The sequence below is a fragment of the Dromiciops gliroides genome, chromosome 4 (assembly GCF_019393635.1).
Source record: "Dromiciops gliroides isolate mDroGli1 chromosome 4, mDroGli1.pri, whole genome shotgun sequence".
NCBI classification, from domain to species: domain Eukaryota; kingdom Metazoa; phylum Chordata; class Mammalia; order Microbiotheria; family Microbiotheriidae; genus Dromiciops; species Dromiciops gliroides.
This window is the reverse complement of record NC_057864.1, coordinates 11,563,644-11,579,816: the sequence shown is the minus strand read 5'-3', so window position 1 is coordinate 11,579,816 and position 16,173 is coordinate 11,563,644. Positions and strand designations below refer to the sequence as shown.

At 44.6% G+C, this 16,173-nt stretch overlaps 1 protein-coding gene across 1 annotated transcript in view; it reads left to right on the top strand.

Annotated features, from left to right (window-relative positions):
• Window positions 1–2,006: 2,006 nt before the first annotated feature.
• Window positions 2,007–16,173, top strand: part of IL12RB2 (interleukin 12 receptor subunit beta 2) — a 93,137-nt gene continuing 78,970 nt past the window's right edge. The window contains exon 1 of the mRNA XM_044005181.1: window positions 2,007–2,049. The gene's annotated coding sequence lies outside the window, so the exon portion shown is untranslated. The remainder of the gene's footprint in view (window positions 2,050–16,173) is intronic.

Here is a 16,173-nt window from a genome sequence, read left to right as displayed (position 1 = left end):
CAAGCTACTGTTATCATGCTCACAATCTCACACTCAATTTGCTTAACAAACCCTTTTTTCCAAGAACAAAAGAACTGACATACAACCTAGCTTTCCTTCTGAAGGTTCTCAATTTCTGAATTAGTGAAGACTAGATTAATGAGGCTTTGCCTTTGACTAATAGAATCACCTTGTCTCACCAGATCATTCACATCTAACATTTCGACTTAAGGGCATTCTGAAGATAGAGGGAAAAGAAAACCTAGTGAGAATCTGTGGGGCACACATTTACCAAGAGCTTTAAGGTTCACAGAGGGATTACATACGTGACCTCATTGGTTCCTTGTGTCAGCCCTGGCCGGGAGGGGCCGTTATCCCTTTCTGCAGAGGAGGAGACTGAAGTTCATAGAATTAGACAAGGCGGCACAGTTCATAAATACCTTGGCTTCAAGTCAGTGTTCTTCTACCCAATGTCGACTTGGAGTCAAGCAACACCTGAGTTTCTAATCCTTGTGTGAATGTTTTCTAGCTAGAGGCAACCGGCCCCCAGTGACATAGGGCTTTGTGATTCCCAAAAGGATATTTTCTCTTATTTAATCATCATGATAACCCCATGTGGTAGTCAGTAAGTCAGTCAACAAACATTTATCATGTGTCTCTCATGTGCAGGGCACTCAGTGATGTAAATATACAGAGAAGCAAGATGACATCCCTGTCCTCAAGGAGCCCACCCTAATGGGGGGAATTAACATGCAGGCAACTGTGTACAAGCAACGACAAATTGGATGGAGGATAAAATGGAAACAATCAACAGAGGTCGGTGGAAAAATCACTTCGCTTCTGAGTCTTGGGAGAAGGCATTTATATAACACCTAAAGGCTTGCAAAATGCTTTCCCTGTCTCCCTAGAGCTTTATAATGACTGAGACCGGTGCCAATTATTTTATCTATTGCATTGAACGGATGAGAAAACCGAAGCTGAAAGGTGTTAAGGGACTTGACCAGGGTCACGCCAGTCAAACCCGGATAATAGAATAGCCCCTGTCTGAGATCAAAAGATCTTAGGACTGGGTCTGGCAGGGACCTAGAAGAAGGTCATTTCGCCCAAAACCCCTCGTTGTAAAATGAGATGAAGAAACAGGCCCGGGGACTCGCCCCAGGCCGCTCGGTGGGATTTGAACCCAGTTTCTGTCCAAAATTTAAAAGTCACCCAACCTCAGGGTTAGATGTGAGAAACCTGAAAGTGTTCTTCCCTTATTGAGTGGAATGTCCAGCGCCTGAAAACACTAGCTGTACTGAAAATATTTGCTGATGCAGTGATTGGTTTGAGGCTCAAATGCACGTGGTTGTGGATTTTGTTTAACCTGAGAGCAGACAAAGGTAAACCCACTAGAATACTTGACCTTTTGATAAGGGAGAGGGCACCAAGAACTTGGGGGACCCGGAAAGAGTGATGCTTGAGGGAACCTGAAAGAAGGAGGGATTCTCCGAGGGAGAGCATTCCAGCCTGTTCAGTTCGTTCTCTGGTAACCATTGCCATTTTTTCCCGACGAACTCCCGAGACCAGAAACCTCTCCGGCAGGGCCTAAGTGCTGCAGCTCTTCTGCAGTCCCAGAGAGCCTGGACCAGAGCCCCACTCAGGTACCCAGGGGGTTCTCGGTAACGGGTTCGAGAGTGGGAGGTACAGCCTCTGAGCTTGGAGGGAAGCCCCCGGGAAAGGGCCAGCCGGGCGGCCCCACCCGCTCGCTCGTTACTCCTTCCTAGTGCGGTCACATTCACACCCCCACCCACCTGGTACTCGTTAGTTACCCGCCGCCGCCGCCGGCAGCCGCCAAGCGCTTACCCCAGCCGGGCTCCTGGGGAACTCCGGCTGAGCAGGACGCGGAGCGGGGACTGCCAGGGTCTGGGGATAGGGGCTGCCCCAGTACCAGTGGTCCCCACCCAGGGCTTCCCTCCAAACGTTTATGCCCCCCCCCCAACCCTGGGCTGATGCAGCGGAGGCTGGGTCAGAGGGTGGGGAGCCGCGGAGAAGGTAGAGGAGCCAGTGACATTGACTCGAGGACCGACCCGGGTGAGTGAGAGCCGGCCACCGGACCGCCGAGAAAGGGGGCTGGAGGGACCTCGATTTCTGTGGAGCGGCGGCAGCTTCCAAGCCCCCGAGGGCTGCGATTCAGGTTCGCTTGTCAACCCCGGCGCTCCCCTGCTTTTTTTGAAATAGGCGGCCCTTTGCTCCGAGATGATAAATTGGGGGAGTTTGTATAATGGGGGTTCTTAAAAAATAAATAGCTTTTGGGAATTGGAGGAAGAGGAGGAGAGTTGAGGGGAACTGGGGTGTTCACTATTTTTCCTAATAGATAGCCTTTCTCCTATTTCTGGGATTGGGAGAGAGAGAAGTTTGGCGGCTAAGGGAGGAAATCGGTTGGGCTTTTTTTCTAGTAGGTTTCCATCCCGGGCCCCAGGGGAGGCTAGTGTTCTTTTATTTGGGTTAGGGGGGAGTTTGGCCAGAAGATTAGAGTGGGGCTTGGTACAGGTTGGGATCGTTCCCATCACTGGACTAAAAGCCTGGGCGTTGGTGGGGATAGGAGAGGGAGGAAGGAGGTGGAGTGAGGTGTGAAGAGAGGACAGACAGAAGGTGCCCACCCCACCACATGCCTGTTTCCCACAAGCTTGGGCTTGCTTTTGGAATCTTAAAAACATTTTTGACAACAGAGAATGGAGTCTTCATTAAAAGAAGTGGGATGTTGGGGCTAATCCTCGTCATTTGGAGCAGCGGTTCTTAACTTTTTAATATGCTCAGACCGCTTTGGCGATCTGATAAAACCTATAGACGGGCTCCTCCTCATAATAATGTTTTCAATGTATAAAATACAAAGGATTACAAAAGGAAACCAACTGTAGTGAAATAATTAGTCAAAAACAATTTAAATTCAGAGACTCCAATCTGTCAGCAAGCCAATGAGCATTTATTAAAAGCCAGACACTGTGCTGAGTGCTGATTAACTCCAGATTAAGAAACCCGAGATTTAAAGGAACCCCTGATTAGAGCAATGCAGACCAAAAGTTTCCTCTGCTATACTAGATAATGGGAGGGGGAGGGGAAGGGGGAGGGCAGCTAAGTGGCACAATGGATAAAGGACTGGCCCTGGATTCAGGAGGACCTGAGTTCAAATTCAGCCTCAGACACTTGGCACTTACTAGCTGTGTGACTCTGGGCAAGTCATTTAACCCTCATTGCCCTGCCAAAAAAATTTAAATTAAAATTTAAAAATAGATAATCTGAGTAAACCAGCTGTTTATTTCACTTTGGACTGTCTTCATAAATACTCCCCTTAGCTACAGGAATGGATTTGTGGAACCCAATTTAGTTCTCTCAAAAGCAGAGCAAAAAAGAGAATGTTTTACAGGGCAAAGGACAATGGATTTGCAGTTAGAGACCCTGGGCCCAAGCACAACTTTGCCATTTACTAATTCTGTGACCCTTGGACAAGTAATTTGGTCTCCTTTTCTTCATCTGTAAATTAAGGGGTGTAGACTACAGGGCCTCCAAGAGCCCTTCCAGCTGGTCATTTCTGCTCTTGCCTATAAGAGGCAAATATATTTGATTCTCCTTTCCTCAGCATCAAGAAAGAACACTTTCCACTGACTGCCTTTGGCAGAAGGCACCTGAAAAGTCAATAAAATCTGAGATCTTTAAGGATCTCTCCTCCTTGGTCCCTAACTTCATGGAAAATTATCACATGATTACCATGCAGACAAAAGAAAAAGAGGCATCTTTTCTAACACTTTCTTTTAAAAGACTGAATCAGGGTGTTTATGCTTTTATACAAAATCGCGTTACATTTATTTGGTACTTTGAGGGGATTTCAAAGGCTTTTGTAAACATCAGTCATCAATCTGTCTTTGAAAACAATCATCAGATAAAGCTCGTTTGAGCCATGTGTGTTTTTGATAGGAAAACCATCCTTGAAGTTCAAATAATGGTGTGATTTTGCCTTATTTCATTTCCTCTGCTCCCATACAGTAACAGCTTTGGTCTTTGACAAAGTATTTACTTCTCAAGATCAGAAAATCGGCCATCTAGAATTGGAGAGGACCTGGAAGGTCATCAGGTCCAGCCTCTTCATTTTGCAGATCAGTAAACTCAAGCCCCAAAAAAGGGGAAGTGATTTTCTCAAAGTCACATGCATAAGAATGGCTTTCCTTTATCTAGAGCTTTACCGTTCGCAAATATAATCTCATTCCATCTTTACATTTCAGAGAAGTAGGTGCTATTATTATATCCATTTTACTAATAAGGAAACTGAGGCAGGCAGAAGTTAAGTGACTTGCCCAGAGTCACACAGTTAGTATCTGAGGCCAGATTTGAATTTGGGTCTTCCTGACTCCCCATTAATATTAAGTAGCAGAACTAGAATTTGAACCCAGGTCCTGGGACTTCAAGTCTAGTACTATTTCTACTGCCCTTCAATGAAAGTTTTACTCTTCACAATACATAACAGTTCATAAGACTGCTTGCAAAACTCCCCAGGCATCCTCTTAGGTTGTCTGAAGAAAGTACTTAGCTCCAAAAGGAGATGTAATGAAGCCTTCACAGATCAGAATTTCTTAGGTAAGTGGGACCTCAGTGGCCATCTAGTCCAATCCATATCCCCAAAGAACTCTCACTATAGTTCACTAAACTTCATAAAGACCTCCAATGAGGGGCCACCGAACACCACTCCTGGCAGTTTATTCCAGTTATGAAGCACCTGAAGTTTTTCCCTGACCCCAAGCTTCAGTTTGCCTCTTTTCAACTCCCACCCTTTGTTCTTGGTTCTACCACCTGGAGCCAAAGTGAATAACTAATAAGCCTTCCATGGGACAGCCGTTTAAATACTTGGGGACCTGCCCTGCCTAAATCTTCCCTTCTCCAGGGGAACCTCTTCAGTCCCTTCAACTGTAACCTATGGCAGGGACTCATTTCAGCCAGTTCCCTTTCCCTTGAAGAGGCTTGAGAGTACTATTAGCCAAACAGCTGATCTCTTCACTTATCTACCTGACAGAGTCTAAACTAAGGGGAAAGAAGAAAGGCAGCTGCCCAGGACACCGCACATATTGGGGTGCAACAAAAGATGAATCTTAATGTGAGTTTTGTATGCGATTTTTAATGCAAGGAAATGTCCTCCTTCCTACTTCATCAGTGTTTATTTTGTGACACCCAGTAGCATCCTGTGGGCAGTAACCCATGGTGGCCACAATTTTGAAAGTTTGCCCATGTTATGAGAATAACTTTGACTCAAGTTTAAATGGATTCACTGAGCACCTACAAGGAGCAGAACAGTGTGCTAGGCACTTCGGGTCTTTAGTTTAAGATAGGATTCCTGCCCTCAAATAGTTTATGGTTTAGTTGGGAGTAGAGTGAGAGGAGAGACAAACACCTGTAAAGTTAAGTCTATACAAATGAGCAACAATGGACTCTCTAGACAGAAACTGGCCTGGGGGCTTCACCTAACCTTGTAGCTATGACTTGAGCAAGACCTTCTCCTCTGGACCACAAACTTCTCACAGGTAGAAGGAAGGGATTTCATGAGTTGATTTCTGGTTTCCTGTCCATCGGTGATTCAGGAAACAGTCATCTAGATGGCATAATGCATAGTGTGCTAAATTTGGAATCCGGAAGACCTGAGTTCAAATCCTACATCAGACACTGACTAGTTGTGTGACCTTGGTCAAGTCCCTTAACCTCTCAGCCTCAGTATCCCCCTCCCCTCCATCAATTTATTACCACTTCACAGAATTGTTGTCAGGATCAAATGAGATCACATGTAAAGTGCTTTAAAAATTGTAAATCGCTATTACACACACACACACACACACACACAAATTAAACAGTGCAGTTATAGGAGGTCAGAAGCAAAAGACAGCTGTAGCCTGGGATGGTGAGGGAGTATGAGTTGGGTCCCTAGAGAGAGGTAGGACTTTGGTTGGGAAGAGAAGACAACAGAAACCACTCTGACTGGGCAGAGCATATTAGTTTCGAATGGTAGGAAGTGAATGGCGGAAGGAGGTTTGTGGGGAGACTCGGGAGTGTGCTGGAGTCCATCTTTCAATTTTCAATATGAAATACCTCGGAAATCAGCAAACCCTACAAATCCTGGCTTGATCTGTTCATTGTCTAGGCTTAAGAAAATGATGGAGGAAATGCAAATAATATAGTTGAAACTTAAAAGTATACTCAGTACTTCTTACTGCTCCCCATCAGGTATAGCTGTTTGTTAAATATTTACCAGTGCACCAACTCCTGTACAAATTCATTCCAAGTCACAAACATTTACCAGCACACCTACTGCCTGGAAAGAAGTGTTGTTTGTCTGACTAGAGTTAATGGCAAAGAGTCGGATGAGATGAGGGAGTGATGTGATCAAAGCATTACATTTAAATCAAAAATAAGGTTTAGTCATGGCTTTTCTTAGGAGATAAGTCATTTCTGAAAGTGCCTCCCTTCCCGTCTCTCCTACCTCCTCCCCTCAGTAGTGAACGCTCTTTTAACAAAGGAAAACAGACCAAAACAGCCCACATGGCGACCCACACGATGGGGGCGTTGAATTCAAAATCAGAGTCCCAGAATTTTAGAGCTGGAGGGACCTGCATGGCTCCAGCTGTCCCCGCTCTCCAAGGCTCTGCTTCTCTTCTATGCACCATCTTCTGCTGGAAGCTTTTCCTCATCCCCCCACCTCAATGCCAGCTCTGAGGGTCCATTGCATTTAGTCGCTTTGTAAGGGTATGTGAGTCTGTGTATGTGTGGTATGTATGCTCTCCAAACCTAAAGAGATCGCAGTCTTCCCCGTTAAAGTGTAAGCCCCGCACAGGTAGGGGTTGTGTCATTCAATGGTATGCCGGGTACCTAGCACTGTGCCAGGCACCTAGTGTGCCAGGCACACAGCAGGTGCTTAGTAAATCCTTGCCCAAGTCCCACCACAAAGGAATCTCTCCTAAGAAGTCCTCCAGCCTTGGTCGGAAGACCCTCCCTGAGGGAAGCCAACCACCTCCCATGAGAAGCAAGAGGATTGGCTGAGCTCATGAATGAGGAGAGAGAGAAAATCCACTCAACAGACCGAATTCTAGGAAAAGCTGAGCTCTCAGGAGAGAAGGGCTCAGAGGCATACTCAAAAGCTTCATTCCAGCATCATAGAAGTCAAGCTGAAAGGGACGTTAGCTGCAGAGACGTGCTGCTAAATGTTTAACAATGGACTCTCCAAACAAGTAGGCTCCAGCACATTCCGGATTAAAGGGCTGCCCCCAGCCTAACCTCATTTTACTGCTGAGGAAACCGAGGCCCGGGGAAGGATGAAGTCACTTATGCGAGGTAACACAGCTAGTAAATATTCTTTCTGCTGTACTATACATTACCTCTCATGTTGGTTCCAATTCAGTCTAATCCTGGACTGTCCCTGATTTTCTCTATTGTTTTGGTCAAGTTAAAGATTCTGCCCTCTGGGGGCAGCTAGATGGCGCAGTGGATAGAGCACCGGCCCTGGATTCAGGAGTACCTGAGTTCAAATCCGGCCTCAGACACTTAACACTTACTAGCTGTGTGACCCTGGGCAAGTCACTTAACCCCAATTGTCTTACTAAAAAAAAAAAAAAAGAAAGAAAAAAAAAAAAGATTCTGCCCTCTCCATCTCCCCTCCCCTGCCCCACTCCCCATAGACAGGTAGGAAATAACCAATACTTACTTTACAGGGTTACAATTAAATTAAATAGTTAGAGTCTATACCTTATGCTTTGGCAAAGTACTAAATAAATACCTACTGACGATAATCAAGATAGGCACCTTAATTTTGAGCCTATTGAGGATGAAGTGATAGGCAGAAAGGAGGTAGGAGTTCTTAAAAGCAAGACTGAAATTGAACCTGTGGGTCTCAATGAAAACACCTTGAGAAAGAGCAGTCAAGATAAGAACCTTGATTTCATAATCCCTGGGGGACATTTTGCAGTTATCTGGAGAGGTATTGGGAAATGCTCCCCAATCTCTAAACAAAACTCTATAAATGTACACACACATATACATAAATGAACTCATATATATATATACACTCATATGTAAACAAAACTCATCTACATATACATATATTTGCTCATATATAGAAACACAACTCATATATGTACATATACACATACATATATATATATATATACATATATATATGGTGGGGGAGGGGTTTAAAGGATGCTGTATTGTGCTGGGGGTAAGGAGGGGTCAGATTGCTGTTACAGCTGCTTTTCCCAGAACAATCCATGTTGTCTCTGGCTTCAGAATATCATTGTAATGTTAAAAGGCCTGGAAGAAGGTTTCCAGAACATTGGGTGGATCCTCTCTGAAGGGCTGATGAGAATCAAGGGAGCTGAGTTCAAATCCTCCCGCTAGTTATATGTGGAACCTTGGGCAAGTTCACTAACCTTCCTGAGTCTCAGTTTCCTCATTTTTAAATGAGAGGGTTGGACTAGCTGTCTTCTCTGGTCTCTTCCAGCCTAAGCCTCTGGTCCTATCACCCCTCTGCATCTCCGTTTCTTCTTCCATAAATGAAGGGTCGGACTCAGGGACCTCTGAGGTCCTGTATAGCTCCCACTCTCAGAAGGATAAGAATACTGTCTATGCCTGGGTCAAGATGCTAGTGTTCTCCCAGTGTGGGTGCACGACTGTATGACATGGCGCATCACTGTCTTCCAAGAATGAAAGAGGAGGGTTGGAAAGGTACACGCCACGTGGCTATGACCAGGCTGCAGCATCTGGCAAACCAGGAAGCAGTGTCAGGGATGTGGAACTCAGTGAGTTCAAGAAGATGGAAGGAGCCGGAAAGGCAAAGTTTACAAATGAGACCTGGTTTGTTACCTGTGGAGAAGCATCCCAGAGAACCCAGGGAAGAGGTGGGCAGCTTTAGAGGGGGAGCTTGGGGAGGGTTCAGTTGAGGGGGAGGAGAGAAAAGGAAGGGGTTTGAACAATGGCGTCCAGGAGCCAGAATCGCTGGGATAAAGAGGGATTGCCTGGGTAGGAGGATGTTAATCACTGAGCGGTGAATTCAGATAGATTAGTCCACAGAGGTTCTGCCTGCAGGTAGAATTGTCCCAAGGCATCACTTAGCAGTGGGGGTGGAGGGAGGCAAGGCAGCTTCTTCAGAGTTGTAGGTGGTGGCCAGAGTTTGTCACACCTGCACATAACAACTAGTGGGAGGGAGAAAGGGAGACTGGGCAGGAAGAGAAGGGGGAGGAGAGAGGAGATGAGAAGGGGAGGGAAGTAGAGAAAGGAAGGGGTGGTGAGTAGGGGAGGAGAACTTGATCAAGGGCAGAGAGGAGAGAGGAGGGGAGAAGAGAAAGGGGACGGAAGAGGCAGTAAAGAGGGGAGAGAATGTGACAAGAGAGACAGAAAAGGGGAGGAGAAGGGAGGGCAATGAGGGAGAGCGGAAATGTGGGAGGAGATGGGAGGTGGTGGAAGAGAGGGACAGAAAAGCCAAAGGGAAAAGGGGGAGCAGTAGTTCATGACAGGAAGGAAACCTCTTTATGGAGTCATGAGGGCAAAAATGAAGAAGCTGGCAGGGGGTGGGGGTGGGTCAGGTGCTCTTGGGAGCCAAGAGAAGAAAGTTAATGTCACTTTGAGGTAGAAGAAAATGGAAAACAAGAAGGAGTGGGGGGGGGGGGGGAGAAACAGTGGAGTTCAGAAGAGCTTGAGCAGAGAGCAGAAGAGACCAGACCAGGTGCTTCTGGCTGCTCTTTCCTCACTCAGGTTTTGCTCAGAGCATTTTGTCTGATAACACCCCTTCCTGGGGTTAGGAAGATCAGTAGCTTTTGGAAGGAAGAAAATGAGTTCTCTTTTGGATACGAAACTCATAAGATCCCTAAAGGTTTGGATAGAGAAGAGTGCCAGGGACAGAGCCCCTGGTGTACTCCCACCCAGAGAGGAGGTCATGGATGGTGGGAAGATGCAGCCAGTGAGACAGAGGTCAGGCAGGTAGGAGGAGGGCAGGGGACAACTACAGGGAGGAGAGAATGCATCAGAGGGGAGGATGGTTCAAGGTGTCTAGAGCTGCCGAAAGGTCAAGGATGAAGACTGAGAAAGAGCCATTGGATTTGGCGATTCAATCATTAGTTGAGTGTTTGAAGTCCGAGGATTGCAAGAGGAAGAGAAGTGAATGGGTTGTGAGGAAGGAGAGGGGAGGAGTGTAGACAGCTGCTTCTAGAAGTGTCACCATGGGAGAGAGGAGAGCTCTAGAACACTGGGTTAAGGGGGGAAGAGTGGGGTCCACATCGCAACCCTAGTGGTGGCTGCTCACCCAATATGCTTCTTGTCTATGCCATCCCGTAAACCCCCTACAGAGAATCCATTGAGGTGCTGAGGGTTACCCCAGCTCTCCTGACATTTTATGATCACTGATGCACCCTCATATCATGAAACCACAGCCAATACAAATGATGCACTTAGAGGAGGGGCTAGTGCCAAGGACTGCAACTTTGTAGAGTGGAAAGTGTTGGATAAATGCTAGCACTTACTATCTTGTCTAGAAACTGAAATTAAGCTCCCTGGCCTATGGTTTGCAGGTTCTGCTCATTTCCTTTTTTAGAAAATAAGGACACATCCGCTTCTCCAGTCTGTGGTCCCCCTCCTGCCTTCCATGAGCTTTCACTATACCTGATGGAATCAGTCTGCAGGGGTCTTACCTTCATCAAAGGCAGTGAGGATCTTACTGTGTCTCGAGTATCCTCTCTGTTGTCCATCTTTGTTCCACCATTTTCCTTTTCAGAGAGAACAAAGCAAAGTAAGAATTAGCAGCTCCCCCTTCTCTCTGGGGTCTCTGGGGTTCTTCTAGCCCTTTACCCACAGGACAGAATCTGGATCCAGCCAGAGGATTGTTTAGTTGTTGAAGGAATGAATTTATATGACCCCATCCATGCTTATGCCCGAGGGCATGTGTTTGCCAGGGAGTTGGCCAAGATTTTGAGCACAGCCTGTGAATATGGCTTGATTTGAATAGGTTTCTCAGCAACAGGGCTAACTACAGTCCTGGGGTACAGAAATAGAAAAGCAGGAGCTAGGACCTAATCCTGGGAAGTGTGAACAACTCCTATTGAAAAGCTGTATGGCACAACAACAGATATGTGTGTATACATGTATACATATACATATATGTCTAGGGTTTTCAAATCGCCTTATAATTTTATATCATGTGAATCTCACAACAATCCTTGGGAATAAGTGCTATTATTAGCATTTTGCTGCTGAGGAAACTGAGGCTGAGAAACTCATTCAAAGTCACATAGCCACTAAATTCTAAGACCAGATTCTAACCCAGGTCTTCCTGACTCCAAGTCCAGCAGGACTCATAATGTTCTGAGCTCTAGACTTGGAGCCAGACCTGCTTTGAATTTTTGCTTCAGGCTCTTCTTCTTTGGGTTAGTCATTTGAGCTCTTTGAACCTCATTGTCATGTCTGTGAAATGGGATAATAATCCTGCATGATTTCTTTAAGAAAAGCACCTGGAGAATCTTGAGTTGCTACTATATGGCACCAGGGACTTTACGTGAATAGTCTGCTGTGACAGTCAACCAACAAACAAACATTAAGGGACCATCATTATTTACATACAAGTCTTTCCTTTGTGGGTAATTATTTATGTGCACATCATCCCTGAGAGAATGTAGGGGACCCTTTCATGTTTGTCTGTGTGTCATCAGTGCCTAGCACACAGTGAGCACTAAAAGCAGCATCTGATCAGGTGTCATAGAAAGCTGGTTCCTCAAAACAGCCCAGGAAGGTGGGGGATCATCGGTGGGGAAGTAGAGGACATTATTCCTATTTCATAGATGAATAAAACTGAGGCCCAGAAAGCTCAAAGCAGGAAAAATCGTATCCCAGTAGAAAACAATGCATTCATCTGTTAAGCACCGAGTGAGAAAGTGACAGCTGGCATCAAGGATGCTTCCAGTATCATGAGATTAGGACTTTTTAAGGGAGATACACCTCAGAGCAGTGCTGGGGAGCCAGATTCAGACCTGGCAGAAGTGAGGAAGGTGACTCTCTCATTACCCAGGCCTGGGAGTCCCCCCCCCAGGGGGTGGCCTTTCATCTCTCACTGTCTGGAAGCCGTCTGAGTTGGAGTGATGAGTCATGGTGCCAAGTTGCCTTTGATCATCTGGCCCGTCTGCAGCTACTGTATGATTTTGGTGTCATCTCTTTAAGGCCAGTTGCATGAAGGATGTTTATAGTTGGTGGGAAGTTTCACTTTATTGGAAAATGCCCCATTTACTTGAAGTCTTAAGGTGCCCTGAACTTCTCACAAGGGGAGTGACTGTGTGGACCCATCATTCAAAAAGACCAAGTCAGACTGAGCCCAAACATCTCCATGTCTGACACCCTCCACTCAGTGGACGTCTTCCACCCACCCATTGTTTGGATACCTTCCCTCAGACGGATCGGGAGGAGAACAAACTGTGAATTCCCATTGGCCACATATTCTTCCTTCCCCAAATCTCATGCGTCTTGGAAGTTGTAAGTCTGTAATGGACGGTTGCCATTTCAGAGGCAAGTAAAGAGAAAAGCTTCCTCTCTTCTTCACTCCCATCTGTTCCCCAGAATCTCCAGGGAGTGGATTTTAAAGTTAGACCAGAAAGCAGGAGGAGGGTGGAGGACAGAATTCAGGGCTTGGAATGTAGAACTGATCTGTGTCTCCTTGGCTCTGTCCTTAATAACACGGGTGATCCCATTGGGCAGAAGACTTGGCTTAATGATCCCCATCTGTAAAATGGGAATATGGATCTGTACCCTACCTACCTCACAGGGCTTTGGGGAGGAAAATGGCATAAATTACTTATTACTGGTAGGGCCTCGGACAACCTGGGGCAAGTGGCAGCCTCCTAGTACCTACCTCAGTTATCTCATTCATAAAATGGGGAGGCCGGATTTAAATGGTCTCAGGGTTCCTTTCTGCTTTAAATTTGTGATTCTATTACCCTGAACTATAAAGCCCTATAAAATGAGAGTTGTTATTTACATCGCACATTTTTGTAGACCAAAGGTGTTGGCAAACACCTTTTGGTTTTAAGGTTTGCACTTTGCAAACCTTAAAACCTTATATGAGGGGGCAGCTAGGTGGCGCAGTGGATAGAGCACCAACCCTGGAGTCAGGAGGACCTGAGTTCAAATCCGGCCTCAGACACTTAACACTTACTAGTTATGTGACCCTAGGCAAGTCACTTAACCCCAATTGCCTCACCAAAAACAAAAAACAAACAAAAAAACCCACCTTATATGAATGCCATTATTGTTGTTACTATCATTATTATTATATAATTATATTAAATAGTCTTTCCAACACTATGGTGGCATTAAAACTTCATTATTTGAAATTTTATCTCTCTCTCAAGTCAGAAATATAAATAAGACTGAATCCCTTTCATATTTATGTAAAATATGTTAGATATAGAAATATGTGAATAAAGTGTAAAACATGGTTATATAATGTAGATTTGCTCAGATATGTATGTGTTTGTAGAAAGTGTGAGATCAAGATCATGTGGATCTACATATGTTGATAAATATATGGGTATATAAATATATTTGTTCACAGGGGTATATATTTGTGAGTATATCTACACATGCATGTATACATGAAGACATATACGCATATATACACACAAAAAGATACTTGCACATTCATACATACATACATACACACAGATCTCTTGATAGCAATAGCAAGGTCATGCCTTCCCTTGACCTTAACCAAAAAATGAGAAGTAAGATATTGCTGAATCATAACTGAAATTTATTTAATGCCTTGAAGCACTCTACATTCATTTAGCCTCCTCCCTGGGCATGAGGAAAGGCCAAGGCATGTTGGGTAGAAAGTTCAGTTTGCACTTGGGAAGCCCCAGCTCCAAGTCTTGCCTCTCACACATCCAGCCGTTTGACCCCGGGCAGAGGCGTCCTCTAAGGGAGGAATACAAACTACCAACAACAACTTGGAAAAGATTTCTCGTTTGTTGATAATCCAAAATGGAAACCAAAACAACTGCAAGGCGTGCCTTGGCCTGATCAAACCAGGCCATATCAACATTGTCCAGCATGCACCATTAGCTATGTTATTCCCTCTTGCTTTCCAAAGGAGTTGAGCCAAGTGGTAACTCCCCTGGTGAATGACTGGCAGACCTGCTTTCCCACCTCCTTGTCAACATGCATTTTTCTATCTTGGCCAATTTGATCTGACAAGAGTGTCCCTCAGACTTGCTTTGATTTGCATTTCTCCGATTATTAATGATCAGGAAATATTTTTCAAGATATTGTTGATAGTTTGTGAGAGCAAACTACCCTGTCCTGATCAGATTTTAATACTTCTATTTCTGATCTGAAATAATTAAATTAGAAACCATTTTCTAAAAATTCTGCAGGGGGTAGAAAATATATACTTTTCTTAACATTTTTCAGAGGAGCATTTAGGATAATTGGCAACTTTAGAATTGAATTTAAAATCTCTTTCTAGAGTGAAATAATATAGCCCATGTGGGTGAGCCTATCTGCTCCATACCAATACTGGGAGAAACCAACAAGACAGTTCAGAATCAGTGAGGATCAAGCCACTTTCCTTCTCTGAGACTTGTTTCTTTGTCCATAAAATGATGGGGCTGATCTCCTAGGTTCTGTCTAGCTCAAAATCCTGGAATTCCACTGTTGGTTCTGACCTCACCACACTGTGTGCAGGACAATCATTCTATTGTCTTTTGCTGCTTATTAGACTCAGAGTCAAAGAAACTAGGTTGGAACCTCATCTCTGCCGCTGCTTCTCGATCTGTTTGAATTTGAGCAGGTCAGCTGACCTTTCCTGGCGCAGTCCAGTGGGACACGGTCTGAACTTGGAGTCAGAGGCCTGGGTTTTGAATATTCCCTTTACTCTACACTTCCTTTCTCTGAGCTTTGGTTTCCAATAAAGTGGGGAGATTGGATGAGATAACCTCCCACATCTCTTCCAGCTGTGAATCTACGGCACATCATTCGACCTCTGTGGTCCTCAGTTTCTCTACCAGTAAGATCTTCTGGAGTTGGACTTGATCACCAAAGCCTCTTCCAACTTTAAATCTATAGCACTAGGGATGCTCCTCAGGCGTACCCTAAAATCTTTCATGGTTTTGTTTCTTGTATTTATCCCTTTGTTGGGTATCCCAAAGAGATCACCATTTCAGTGAGTCTTGACTTATTCTGAATGTTTTGTTGTCGTTGTAATTTTCCATTTGAACTGCATTATATCAACACGTGGGCCAGTTTATGCCTATGGGGTTATAAGAATACAAATATTTGCTGGTGACTCAAGTTTTGCTGCCCTCAGTCAAGAGAGGGTGATGGGAGGTGATATAATAATGAACAAGGCAGAGTCTTGCCATTCAGCAGTAGAGATCCACGTGGATAATTGGAGGCTGTTAATATGAATGTATGGATCACCTGGATGCGATAGAAGTGCCTTATTATCCAAAAGTATTTTTTATGAAGCCCTGGGTTAATAGGAGTAAATTGTCCTTCAACTGAACTCCAAACTGAACGCAGGTAGCTAGCAGATAAAAGTCCCTACCTGGTGACTTTTTTCCCCAGGATAGTAAGTCCCTATCTTATGGGGACATCTGGGCGTCCTCATCCTTGCCAAACTCCTTTTTGGAATCCTGTAATCTTATCATGGTGCTTCTATATTTCCTCCATGCTTGTTATAACTGAAATTGTTAAAATTGCTTTGCCTTACACCCATTCTTGTATTTGTTTTTGGGTTGATTTGTATCATGCTAATGAAACTGACAACAACCTGTAACCAGTGAACAAAAAACCCCTCATATACCCTCAGAAAGAGGGAGTCCCCAAGCTCCCTTCTTAAGAGGGGGTCTCCACATGATCATGTTTCTTCCTTCTTGGGACAAAAATAAATTGGTATTATGTTTTTCCTGTCTGTCTCTGATCTGTTTTTTCCTGTAGGAGAAACATTATGTTCTCTGATCTGTTTTGTTCATAGGATGGATATGGAAACAAATTGTAGGAGATGTTATAAAATTTATTTCTCTGATCTCTTTATTATTATTATTATTATTATTATTATTATTATTATTATTTGTAGGAGACAGGCAGATAAAAACTGTATTTAACAAGTGTTAGGCAACATGGGAGGAAAGAGAGAACAATCCTAGCTCG